The 13,214-nt window shown below is 45.5% G+C and overlaps 1 long non-coding RNA gene across 1 annotated transcript; it reads right to left on the reverse strand.

Moving 5' to 3' along the window:
- Positions 1-4,496: 4,496 nt before the first annotated feature.
- On the reverse strand, positions 4,497-13,004 carry LOC148056166 (uncharacterized). Its single transcript, XR_015703982.1, has 3 exons — positions 12,888-13,004; positions 6,820-7,161; positions 4,497-4,583 (listed from the first exon to the last, which is right to left on the reverse strand). It is a non-coding gene; the product is annotated as an uncharacterized LOC148056166 (long non-coding RNA).
- Between the last annotated feature and the right edge of the window lie 210 nt (positions 13,005-13,214).

Below are 13,214 nucleotides of genomic sequence, written 5' to 3' on the forward strand. Positions count from 1 at the left end.
CTTCAGCAAGTTCTCAGTAGATGTAGGTATGAGTTGTTAAAGAAATTAATTCATTCCTATTTTAGGACCAGTAAGATTTGCACTGCCAGCTGCCCACATTTGATGGGTATCCCTGTAGCTGCTCTGAGTTTAACCTCATAATTCTGAGATGACAAGTTAGAAATTCCCCAAAGAGTAAAACTCACATTCGTCGCTTTCAAAGCCATGGATGGCATTTCCCAGGTTGCAAACTCTTCCTTGTTTGAGTCTGCAGTGTGCAGGGGAACCAGGGAGAAGAAAGACTAAATTCACTTTTCTTTTTTCTTAATATTACTGTGCAAAAGGCACCTTCTGAGACTGGTTTTGGAGATGGGCAGCGACACCAGCCTTCATGCCCTAGCCTTCCTGGAAGATACCCTGTTCACAGGCTCTCGCAGATCATCTCGGCTGTGAACATGTGCAGTGCACATACGTTACCGTTTGAACCCCAAAGTGGAAATGGGTTGTGAACTTTCCCAGCACAGATCACACACAAAGCGTTAACATTTGGTTCTTCTTTGAAGCCTAGTTTAGGTCTTCCTTTGTCTTTCTTTTACTTCCTTTGGCCTAAATAAACTCTTGTGGAGCAGCTCAGCAATTCAGAGGTCACCCTGTTCCTCCCATCCCACTATCCTTTCCATCCACCTCAAAGCCTCGAGCCATGAAGCTGGCTCTGCTACATCTTCTGCCCTGACTCTTCACATCTCTGCCCTCGCTCAGCAGTCTCTAAGCCAGAGACTGTGCCATGAGCACAGTCCAAACTAAGACCAAGCAGCTGAAGGGCTGGCAAGAACTGCCTAAAAACCTCTACAAGCCATACGACCAGCAGAGCATCAAAGCGAAGGTGCAGAGTGCTGCTCTGCGTGGAGCCTCTCAGACCCAAGTAGGTCACAGGAGAAATAACACAAGGTTTTCCCCTTCTCAAAAGAAGAATCGTGTACTCTTTATGTGGGCAAGGAACACACGGTGGAAGCTGCTATTGCAGCGTGCTGTGCTGTATGACAGGCTTGTGCAAAAGTCACATTCACAACCATTTTCAGGAACGGTGTCATATTAAAAAAAAAGGCTGAGAGCTTTTATCTTTATGGCAAGTTGGGTTTTTTTGGTTTGGTGTTTTGGTTTTTTTGGTTTGGTTTTGTTTTTTTTGGGGGGGGGTTGGTTTGCTGGGGTTTTTTTGTTTTGTTTAAGTCAGACTAAGCAAAATTAATTCATTTTAATGGTGACTGTTCAGCAGATTTCTTCATAAAAGGCAGTAGTGTCTGTGCCCAGTTCCCTTTCGAACATCAGGTCTCTCCAGCCCCCAAATAAAATTGTTGCATTGGTGAAGCTTTCCTTAGGCTAAGCCTGCCAGCCCAAACCACATGAGCTGGGTGGCAGAGGCATGGCCCAGGCATGATTAAACTGGATCCAAACCCATGTTCTGTGACAAAGCAAGCAGTTGGTGCCGGTGGGGCTGGAGGAGGTCAAACAGCAAAGCTGAAGCACTGCTTGCTCGTACCCTTGCCACTAGAGCGGAGATGTTTTTTTCTGGGTCAGTCTGACGCTCCCACAAGATTTAAAGGCCCTTTTGTTCAGCCTCTCAGAAAAAAAGTGACTTAGTGGCAGATTTCGCCCAGCCTCCCACATTTCCCCAGTCTCGTACAGACTCACAAACATCCTCTAATACCTCTGAAATCAGGGACATCAATCAAAATCCTACTCCTTCACCGTACTAAAAAGGAAGCAAAAGCAATTTCTCCCTCCAACTCTTTGCTGGCCTCAGCTATTTACGCTCTTACAAGCGGGAACAACGATCGGCCGAGCCGGGCTGTGGCAGAGACTGCTCGGGAGGACGGCGCTGACGGCAGCACAGCCCGGGTTAGGAGTGTGACACCTTACAGAGGAGGGCTCCTAAACAGGGACACCAACAAGCTGTAGCAAGATGCTCCTGTATTGCACAGCAGCAGCACCACCACGGAGTGTTACTTATTTCCCTTTTTAAGTTTTCCTCTAATGGGAGCAAATGAATTCCATACCAACAGCTGAAGTGCACGCAGCTACTTCTGACACTGGTAAAAACCAATCTTGTGGTTCTTTGAACATTTGCCTGGCATCTTCCTGAAGCACTTGACCTACATCTTCCTCCTACTCTTCCTTTTGCTTCTGTGTATTCAAGTTAACTACTTAAAGGAGTTATCCTGTTTTTCTGTGCTTAACAGTAATACGGTCTCTAATGATATGGAGAAAAGCCTCACAGATCAATGTTTTCAGTCTGTGACATCTACCACATACCTTATTTATGTAGCAAATTCCCTTCTCCCTTTAAACTAGCTCATGAATTGCTGAGGCCCTTTTATACTACCTTAGTCAGGTTGGAGATTTTAAATTAAACTCAAATAGCATGTGGTCTTTGCAGACTTTTAGGAGGTAAAGAGCAGTTTGCATTCGATTTGATCAAGAAATATTTAAGCAGAGCTGGACACAACCACAGTCGTTACAGAAGTGTGGTTGTGAATCAGGCTACAGCTGCTTCACCTTGACTCAAAACACGTGTCTAACAGGAAGACGACAAGAGCTCCTTTTTTACCACCTTTCATCCCCCTCATGTCTTGCCAGCCTGCGTCTATATCTTGCATCAGTCAGAGTACTCCTGGCTGTGGGTATATGGGCTTGAACTGAAACCAGACCTCCCAAATCCATTGCAAAGAAATGCTGCTACAAGAAAAGCTTCCACCGGGTTTCATGCCGAGGCTGGCACTGCCAGGGTTTGCTTGCGGCACTCAGCACATGTTCACCAGCTAGGACATAGCCACTGCATCGCCCTCTTTCTGCATGGAAAAGATGTAGGTCCCATTGCCCTTTTCTGATGCGTCATGCGCTTTGTAATACATGTCGAGAGCTACCAGCTCATAGTGTGACTTCTGGTAAGCCACTTAACCTTATTTCTACAGGCAGCACCTACCAGCAGGGCACTTATAAGGACCAAGTGGTTCAGTTCCTCAGTGTGTGTGTGACAGTCTCAGACGGGAAGAGGTACAGAGCAAAAGACCAGCCACTGCTACAAAGGGACTTGCTTCGTTTTGATCTTTGCACCATTCATCAATGGGAGGAGAACCCTGTTTCATCAGATCTCTGCTCTGGACAAAGCCAGGGCTCCATGGTTCATGTCCAAGGGTGGCACCAAGTACCAACCCCACCACCACCACCACCTCCTGGGCTGTCTCTTTGCCCCTTGATCCCAGACATGCACATGACAGCCAGGGAGGAGCAAGGCTTTGCAGCTCCGAGTAAGACGTGGGTATCTGATACCCCTTCAAGCAGCAGCAGCGTGGGATGCTCTCTGTTGCAATTACCTACCACTGCTGCTTTTGTCAACCACTGGACATCAGTAAAATATGCAGTTGCACCATTACAAAATCTGCTTCCCACATGCATTGGGCACAGCGAGCAACCTTTTACAGTCTCCCAAGTCAGGAGTCTGCTGGTGTTAGCACTGTGGTCTATCCAATGCTGTTTACTCCGTTACAAGTAGGCAGTTTGCATTAATGGTGTGCATGGTCTTAAATATCCATGCGTGTTATAGAAGCACTTGGACTAATTAGGAAAATCCACATCAGAAAGTGCAAGTTCCTGCTACCCCTCCCGTTTCATTATGAATACAAGATCAAGAGGTTAAAAACAACACAGGCTTTCAAAGGTGACCAACACTTAAATACCTTGGCAGTCTGGCCCTGAGCAGTTAGCATGAGGCTGTGCACTGCCTGTGTCAGAGCCAGCATCCCCTCGGGAAGACATCTGCTGCAAATACTGGTTTTGTTCTTACAGACACAAGTCTCCTATGCCTTCAGTAGCAGCCCCATTTGCTGATACACAGAAAGGTAACCTTAGCAGGGAGCAGAACAAGGCCACAAAGACAATCAGATTTGATCTTCTGAATACACCTGAGAAGTACAACCCATTTCCAATACTCCAGCAGTCTTACTTGGAGCTCAGCCAGGGCCAGAGGAAGGTACGTAGAACAAGGGTATGATCTTTTTAGATGTTTCTACTGAGATACTTCCACAAGATGGAAACACATGATACCACAAAAGCCATGAAGTGCCCTTATGTACGATGGAATAACTATTCCCATGAGAAGACCGTAGGTGTGCGTATTGCTCAGCCCAGGCATGTCTTCTAGGTCAAGCAGTGGGTGTTGTTCCCTGTCCAGTAAAGGTATCCTGTAGTCATACCAGCCTTGAACTGTGTACCTGGCAATTCTGCCCATCCCATCAACTGACCACCTATGAAGAAAAGTTAAAGCTTTATCAGTAGCACAGAGTGACACTTTTGGACCCTACTCTCATACACAGAAGTGGCAGAGGAGAATTTGTGCAGCTCTGGTTTTGCAGACAGAAGTAGGAGGCTGGATTTAGCCAAGCAAGCACTTTGCTACTCCAAGAGCATTCCCATGGGAAGTTGGTCACTTTAGTTTAAACTCGGAGTCCAGTGCAAGGGATGTGTTATGCTGGCATGGTGATGATCTCCTTACCAGGTTACTTGGTATTCAGGATCTCAGAGAGGAGAGCAAAGCTACCCACTATCTCCTGAAGAAAAAAAATGTAAAGGGTCATTTTATTTTGATGTTTAAATATTTGGTTGCAAGACAGATGCATTTGGAAATACAGACTCCTACAGGATTGTTTTTAAACTGTGCAGTTTGCCCCATTTGTGAGAGAACATTGGATCTGTTGCCCAGCAAGACAGATTAGCTCTCTTCTATGCATCAAAATCGCCTTGCCAGAGCCTGGGAGCTTCCCCTGACACCGGTGCAGAATCAGCATCCCCTGGTGGGTTCTTCCAGAGATCCTGGCATTCGTGGCGACCGCACGTTCAATGGCCACACAGCTAGCTTTATCCTCATCTGTGTGTTCATTAAAGCTTGTAAGTACAGCTGGACGCTAGATAAAGCATAGGAGTGGACATTACTGTCATTCTAAGTCATTTTCCTTATGAGAGAGTCTTTCACAGGTATCCTTAAAAGTTACATTTAGGTAATTCTCAATAAGACCTCTATAAATTCCCTGATTACTTGCTCTTTGCTGACTCTCTCACTGCCAATAATTATCGTGGTTTGCCCGTCTCCCAGCAGAACCTTTCTTACTTTGCTAATTAAAATTCCTTTGTGGCCATCATCTAAGAACTTGTAATCCAAAAAACTCAAGCCGTTGCACAAACCAGATCCAACTCATACCTAAAGTAAGCCCATTGCAACGGAGTCAACAGTTACACCCAAAACCAAAGAACCAAAGCCTGTGAAGAGCTCCTGGGCTCCTCCAGCCCGCCTTTCTCCCACTGGGATTGCTCTCTACCAAACCTCCCTGAGATTTGTAGCAATGTCATTTTCAAGGGACTAACCTGGGCTTTAAAGATCTTGTTTCCAAGGGCACATCCTGATATTTCATCTGCATTTTGCTTCTCGCCACCCTTAACTGCAGCTCCGCGCACTGCACTAATGAATGGTGGCATGCCCAATGCCGAACCCCTTCAGCATCACAAGCCATGACCACCTTAAGCATCGCTTGGCTAAGCTTGCCATATTTTGCTGGTTTAACCTTTCTTCTCCAACACCCCAAATATTTTTGCCCTTCTTACAACTCTTAATTAGCTAAGGAAAAATCCCAAACCCCAGTGATGCCCAAACCTGAACACAGCCACTGATGAGAAATATTAACATCATGTGGTAGTGGGTAATACCATGAAAATGCCCATTTGTTTGGATAACTGAGATTCATTCCAAAATCATGCCTAACATGGAAACTAACACACCACCCTAATGCCAATTATTAGCTTCAAAGGCAGCAGCACAGACTAATGCTGTAGACAGATAATATCAGACATCCCTATATTAAAGCAAACACAAATGATTTAATTTCATTTCAGATTCACCTGGAAAATTCTGGCTCTCCCATTTATTGTGCTGGCCCCCACGTGTCATGGGAATGGCATCAGCAACCTTCACCCATCCTGCCCCCGTTCCAGATGTCACTGCTGCCTGTTTGCTAACCCGGGCTGGTGGCACCGCGCCTTGGCTAACAGTCAAGTCCATCACTGCAGCATGTTCTAATAGCAGTTACTGGCTGTATTAAGGTGAAAATAAGACTGTTGGGGAAGAGTTTGTCATTAACTTCGGGTGTTAAAAACAAAAACCACAGTCTCTCACCCAAGTTACGCTGGGGTTCTCATCTGATTGGTATTAATAAAACGAGTATCAAAGAAGCTTAAAGTGATTTGGGCTGTACAGTGAAGCTGCAAGATATCTTCTTATTCAATCACTTTTTAACAAGGCATTTTATTTTTTAGTTTAGCAGCATTTTAGTAGCTCTTGGGAAGTTTTAACTAGCTTGTTTCATGGAATAACATGTTGCAACAGATGCTGGTTGAATGGTGGATGACAGGCAGTCTATACTGACTAATCCACATGGGTCCTGCTGGAGAAACCACTCAGGTCAATGGGAATGGTCCAAACTGAAACCGGCTGTTCGTGCAAGCTTTTATATCAGCCTGGTTCATTTCAAGAATTAACTTGTATTCGCTCTACCTAGTGTCAGAAGATCTGCTGTTCTCACAACCACTTGTGTTTCTGGATCTTTCTGTTCTGTGAAGAAAATATCCAGGGAACCACCCCCAGCTCTATTCCCGGCCAGTATCCCACAATAAGTTACACAGAATGATGAGGAACAGATAGACCGCGCTGGAGCCCCACACCACACGGATTGTGTGGAAATGCAAGGAATGGGTATAGTGCAGTTAAAAGAGAATATCTGCATAATGCATATTTACCTTTAATTGCCAAGAATAAATTCCATGAATGTTTTTATGTGCCTTTTCCAAGGTTTCTGGCTTGAGTTCTTTACAAAGTGACTGTAGGTCTTTCAGCACAATCTTGCGCATCTGGTTTCATTCATTAAGCAGTTTGTTTCTTCATGTGATAAAAACAAATCTGGCAGATGACATATCTGTGCAGAGCACGAGCAGTGCCAAGCCATCATCATCATAGCTACTGCAGCTTGGAGTTGGATCTAGACCTGACAAAATGTTCCATGAGCTTTTCTCCCCTTTCTCAGCTAAGAAGTCATCACTCTCTGCAACAGCAGCCGTTGCAGTGCCTCCAGCATCCGAGATCTGAGAAGAGAGTGCAAATTCATGGGCAACTCCAGCAGGATGCAGACAGAGGGGTAACAACTCCATAAACTCATGCATCAGCCATTCAGCTCCTTGCTGCCAGAACACTGGTTGTAAGAAACCCTCATGCAATGGGGATGAAAGCAGTGCAGAGCCATCAAAACATTACAAGGCCTTATATAAAGTGCTGCAAAAACATGGAGTTTTGTTTATATTCTCTCCTGACGCATCCTGTAGGATTCTATAGGACTGAATGGTCCTTATTCATAGGATGGTTATAAAGCCAGCAGAAACTTTGTAGTCATATTAAATTCTACAATTCCTTCCAATACTTGGATGTCAGAGGGACTATCAGGGGTTTGAGCCACACATTAGGAGTGGCCAAAGTCTCTGGATGCCCCTCTTCACATGATATAAATCTTTAGCTATAAGGGCTCTCCAGCAATTCCCTCTGCTCACTTGGAGTGCAATTCACTGTCAGACAGAGTCAGTGCAAGGTCTGTGTTTCACTTAAATCCCCTTTAAACTGTGAGAAGAAAAGGGTATTGCTCAGGACTTTGGCAAAGCAGCAAATTTCACTCTGACAACACCCCCCCCCCCCCCCCCCCAATTGCTAAGGCACGTCCAACACATCGCTTAGACCAGCCCGCGGAATAACTGGTGACCATTTCCCCTCTTCCTCCAAGCTGTGAGTTGCTATTTTCATCTCTAACCTAATTACCTTCCATCAGTTTCACAGCCATTCGTGCTGGCTTAATGCAAATATTTTGGCTGGAGTTTTTAGAGGACCCTCAAGGAATTACTCAGCCTTATCCCTTGGACTCATTCTAGGAGGGATGTGTAAGAGGAATATTTCCATTATGGGGAGCTCACTCCATTAAGTCCCCATGAAATGCCAAGCCTAAATGTATAAATCCACCACTGGGAATAGTCATCGAGACAGCAAACTGTAATCCCGTATTTCAGGATAAGAGCAAAAAGCACATTTTCAGCTCATCACACTGAACTTTATACCAGATGCTGAAACCTAGAAATACCTCCTCCTAAAGAGGGAGAAGCAGCGTGTCATGCAACATATGCACCCAGTGGGAAACAACATGGATTTACAATCCAGAGACACGCATAAATCGCTCAGAAGCACACAGAAATGAACCATTTACAGAACCGATTTAGTGGACAGTGTAGCAGAAAATCGATAGGATCCGAGTTAAGCTCCTGCCTGTGCCTCCTCCCAGAGACAGAGAGGAGAGCAGACAGCAGGTCTGCAAGCCAGGGGCACGCATCTCCTGGCTGCGGCACCACGCCACAGGGCACGCTGGACCATGCGCTGGACCATGTGTGGTTGCAGCACAGCTGCTCCTTCCTTGGAGCAAGAACAAGAGCCAGGAGACAGCTGCCCGTTTGCAGACACGCTTGGATGTCCAGCACAGACATGCCTGAGCCCTGCCCCAGCACAGGACCAAGCACCACAAATCTGTGCCTGGTCTTGCAGCAGCCCAGGTGGTGATCCCATTCAGGATTGCTGCAGTCCAAGCAGCCCACTCTCTTTCCTCCCTCCCCTCTTTTTAAATTTCCCAGTAAATTGCTGGAAAGTCTTCTTTAAAAGAGATCAAGCTGGACCGCAGCTTAATTGATAAGCAGGGATTTGGCGGGTACAAAAATCCTATCTCCAAGCACTGGGGGACGATCGAATCTTTTTCTTTTCACAAGTGCTGTGGCAAGAAAACTCTCTAAAATATGAGAAGGAAGAAGTTTTGACTGCTTTTTCCCTGACTTTGAGTTTTCAGAGATCAATGGGGAAAGTGGATTGAGCTTTTTTCCCCCTTTGGGTTTTGGGTTTGGTTTTTTTTTTGCTTGGTCTGGACTGATCCACAGGGCACCACTACACACATTGTTTTACATGAGCCAAACTGAAAAGTCGTATTTCTGTCACCCAGGCACAGAAAGCAGCCCCCGGTACTCCCAGCCACCAGCCAAAAGCAGGTCACGACAAAGCGCATCTCTTAGCGAACCTTCTGTCAAAAGATGCACTACGTGAACTCCAAAGCACATGAAAACATTTCGCCTTCACAGATCTCAGCAGCAGTTGCCTTATTTTTATTTTCACATCATAAAATTCTGCCAATTATCTTTAAACAGAAAATGAGCCCAATTAGGAGAATGAGAAAGAAGGAACCCAAAGACTGACACATACAAGTTTGACCCATGCTGTCAGAACTTGCATTTAATGGGTTTAGGTCCATTACCCATTTGTGCAAGTCCTAACCGAGCCCTCTGTGCTCCAGCTCTCCAGGAGATGTACCACAGCTCTGCAATAATAAGATGTCAACTGAAACCAAGCCAAAGCCCCAAACTTCCTTTCACAAAAGATATAAAAACAGATTCTACAGAACACCTGTGTAAAATATTAAACCCCCTTCACTTTGCTTTGCTTTTCTCATGAGGAGGGAAGGTGAAATTTAAGTCATTGCTTCTCTATAGATGAATTTGAAATATACCAGTGAGAAGAATCAGAAACCTCGAAGCAAGGATCAGAGTAGGTGTCCAATTCACCTTTTGGACAAAGTCAGCAGAAAAGGTAAGTGCATTTTTCCCCATACACTAGACATGGTTTATTATGCTGGGCGTAAAGGATTGCTACAGAGATCAAAGCCTGACACATTATACGGAGACATTAACTGAAGGTTTACCATAGCTGCCATGAGATGCAAAACCCAGTTCCTGTGGTCAGTGGAGACCTCATGACCTCTCACAAGAGTTGACCACAGCATCCTGGTCAAATACCAATAAGCTAATTACATTTTGGCTCTAAGCATCCTCTGCTGTGTGAGCAGACTAAGGGAACCTCTCCTGCCGGGTCCAGAGAGCCCCACCAACCCTTGTTGGCACTTGGCTTTCAGTGAGGAATGGTGCAAGGGGTAGGTATCTGATTTTAGCTGATTAGGAGCTATTTAGGTATTTAAGGCAACCTGCAGGTAGATTTGGACCTTACAGGTACAAAGCTGCAATCGAGGATTAATACTCCTCGACTGCTTGGTAAGCACGATTTCCCCTTCCATTCCTCGATACCCACAGCACTGAGGATCATACCTGTAGATAAACTGACCTCCATTTGCTGCCTCTTAATCAGGACTGAGCTTGCTAAATATTTCAATTGGCAATACCGCAAAAGTAAGTTTCCTGAATACAGTCGCTTTCTTTTTTTTTTTTTTTTTAAAGTGCATCAATAAAGGGAAAAACGAACAGTGAGTTCTTCCTTTGAAGCTGAGATTTTTTGAGGTGAATAAATATGAATGTGCTATCAATGCTGTTAAGATGCACATTCCTCCCAAATACCATGGCAACGTAATAAAAAGGCCCTCCTCCATTTTCAAGGTCCACGTGCGCTCACTGCCCGAGCACGGGCCCGGTCCCCTCCCCACGCTGCTGCACAGCACCTTTCCCAGGGGAGGAAAGGAGACAGGAGGTGACCCCGGTGAAGCTGACAGCTTTGCCACTGATTTCCACAGGGTTGTAATTCCACCAACACGCTGCAAAGCCTCAGTGTTGACAGCACAATGTAAAGTTAGTTGAGGCCAAAAATTTTTTTATGTGCATACATCCCACTCTGGCTGAAGTGAATCTCTACATATATCCTGGGGAAAAGAACTGCCATTTAGTGTTCTGGGCCATTCTCAAGACAAACTCCTAACTACTTATCCAACCCCAGCTCCAGGGAGACACCAGTAATGCTCCCATATGAAAGATCTTTACAAAAATAATTTACCTTCCTCAGTAACAATTTTATTAATTTCTTTCCTTTTCCCCCCACCATTAAAAATAGGCTAATGACAGAAATGTATGGCTGCTCCATAGAGATGTATGCTACTATAAATCACATTTAATTAAAAAAAAAAAAAATCACAGGTTCCAGCTCTCTGTCCTATAAGTCATATATACAATATAGTATAAAATCCATAATAGCTGAGCTCTCATAACTTAATTCAAATTTTGACCAAAAGTCATACAGTTCTTTCAGTAGTTTGTATCAAATTATCATAGAAGGAGCTGGTAAGTATCTCAAGGAAGCTATCTGTCTGCCATTTCACTATGCTTCATTAACTCCAAGCTCTAGCCAGGGGTGGTAATAAATTTAAAAAAATTTAAGAAAAGAACAAAAAAAGAAAGAAGAAAACCCCAACAGTTAGCTTAATTGGTCTAAAAACAGTCATTTTCATTTTCTGTTCTTTGTGAGGGTTATGCTCTTGTTTTTTCAGATGTGGTTACCTTCATTTTTCTTAGAATAGCTCCTTGTTTGCTTTCTCTCCCCTGCTCACAGGGCACTTGCTAACTGGAGAGGCAGATGGATAGGGGATGGTATCTTTTAAATTTAAAAACAGAAAACTGAAAAACCACATGAAGTTTTCAGTGTTATGGATGAGACATGATCAGTGGCGTTATCTGAGGTTGCAAGGCTGTTTTAAGCCAGGGCAGGGCAGCACACGGGTCCCTTGATGGCGTTTCATGGGGGGATAAGGCTCTCCCCGAGGAGGTGACCTGACCGCCTCACCTTTTGCCTTCCTGGAGCTGAGACTTCTCAGCCCTTCAGCTGCACAGACAGACACGGGCAGCAGAAGTTACGGAGTTAAGCCCGCGCGCCCTCCCACACCGAGCTACGCGCCCAAGGGTGCGCAGCCAGAGCCGGTGCAGAGCAGGGGTGGCTGCAGGGACCTCAGTGGGAGCAGAGGCTGCCAGCTACACAGACCACACTGGAGAGCCCAGTTTTGCCTTTTTCCTCACTAGTTTTATGACTCTTTCCTCTCTTGTGTGTGCAAGAGGGCACCTTGCAAGCAGCTCGGTTCCCTGGGGCTTTGCACAGTGTCTGTGGGAAAGGCAGAGCGAGCTGGATTGACCAGACGAGGCTTTGCTTTTGCAACAGAGCTGATGGCCGTATTCCTTGTTAATGCACATGCTGTGGGCCACTGGTGACTCACAACCAAAGAAAACTCAAACCAAAGCTGCACATGGGGAAGAAACGCTTAAAAGTTGCGTTATGTTGTAAAGCGAGTGGGATTTATAGGGTTGAAAATCATTTCTGAGAAACCCACAATACCAGGCAGAGTGCCACAGCCCTCGTCCTGCTTATTGTCCCTTCTCAGGGAAGGGGAAATTACTGCTTTGATTTATAGGTCCATTGCCTGCTTTTCTGTGTGGAAACAACCCCTGTAAGATCAAGGCACCATCGCACGGCAAGCGGTGTCATCCTCCAGCTCTTGCACAGGAGCAGCCATGAACACATCACCCACCCATGGGACACCACAGAAACCCACTAAGGGCTGTCAAGGATACAGCAAGGGGGGAGAAATCCAGTACAAACACACAGCATTGCTCATCTCAAATTTTTGAGCATTAGACAGGAAAGCAAGAGCTGGGCTTTGATCATGAGAAGTGAATGTTTCACGCCAGAGGGGATGGCACAGACCTGAGTAGTAAGCAGGGGGTGTCTTCACTGTACGTTTCCTTCACAAACTGAAGCAAACCACTAAATAACATAATCATGGCTGTATGGTTAACACACACACACACACCCATCCCCACCGTGTTATTGCCAGAGATTATTTTGGCTGGTTATAACTCTCTGCATTCCCACTTTGCAATAGCCTGAGCATTCAAGAGCAGAAAACTCTCCCACAAGCTTCTCCTCCCGCACGCAAACACAAGCCTCCAGTCTTCCAAAGGCACCTTACCATGGAAATCCTCCTTGTCCAACCAGGCAGAGCTGCTCCCTAACAGGGAGAGAAGGAAAATCCACCAGATAAAGCTGCCATCACACCTGCAGGCTTTTAACTTGAGAACTGGCAAAGCCAGGATTGATAAGTGGGAGAAATGAGTGACCATGGGGCAAACCCCACGGGCGGGTAACACAACAGCTGCCCCTGCAAACCCATAGCGAGGTGCCACTAGATGGTGACAGTGCCCACAGAAATGAAACTGCCCAGGAGAGAACCCCACCTGCAGTACATGGCCACTGTGAACCGAAAACATTGTTTGGAAATAAATAGTTAACAATTCTT

The sequence above is a fragment of the Nipponia nippon genome, unplaced genomic scaffold, assembly GCF_047370975.1.
Source record: "Nipponia nippon isolate SJK-2023a ecotype South Korea unplaced genomic scaffold, ASM4737097v1 scaffold_17, whole genome shotgun sequence".
In the NCBI taxonomy this organism is placed as follows: Eukaryota; Metazoa; Chordata; class Aves; order Pelecaniformes; family Threskiornithidae; genus Nipponia; species Nipponia nippon.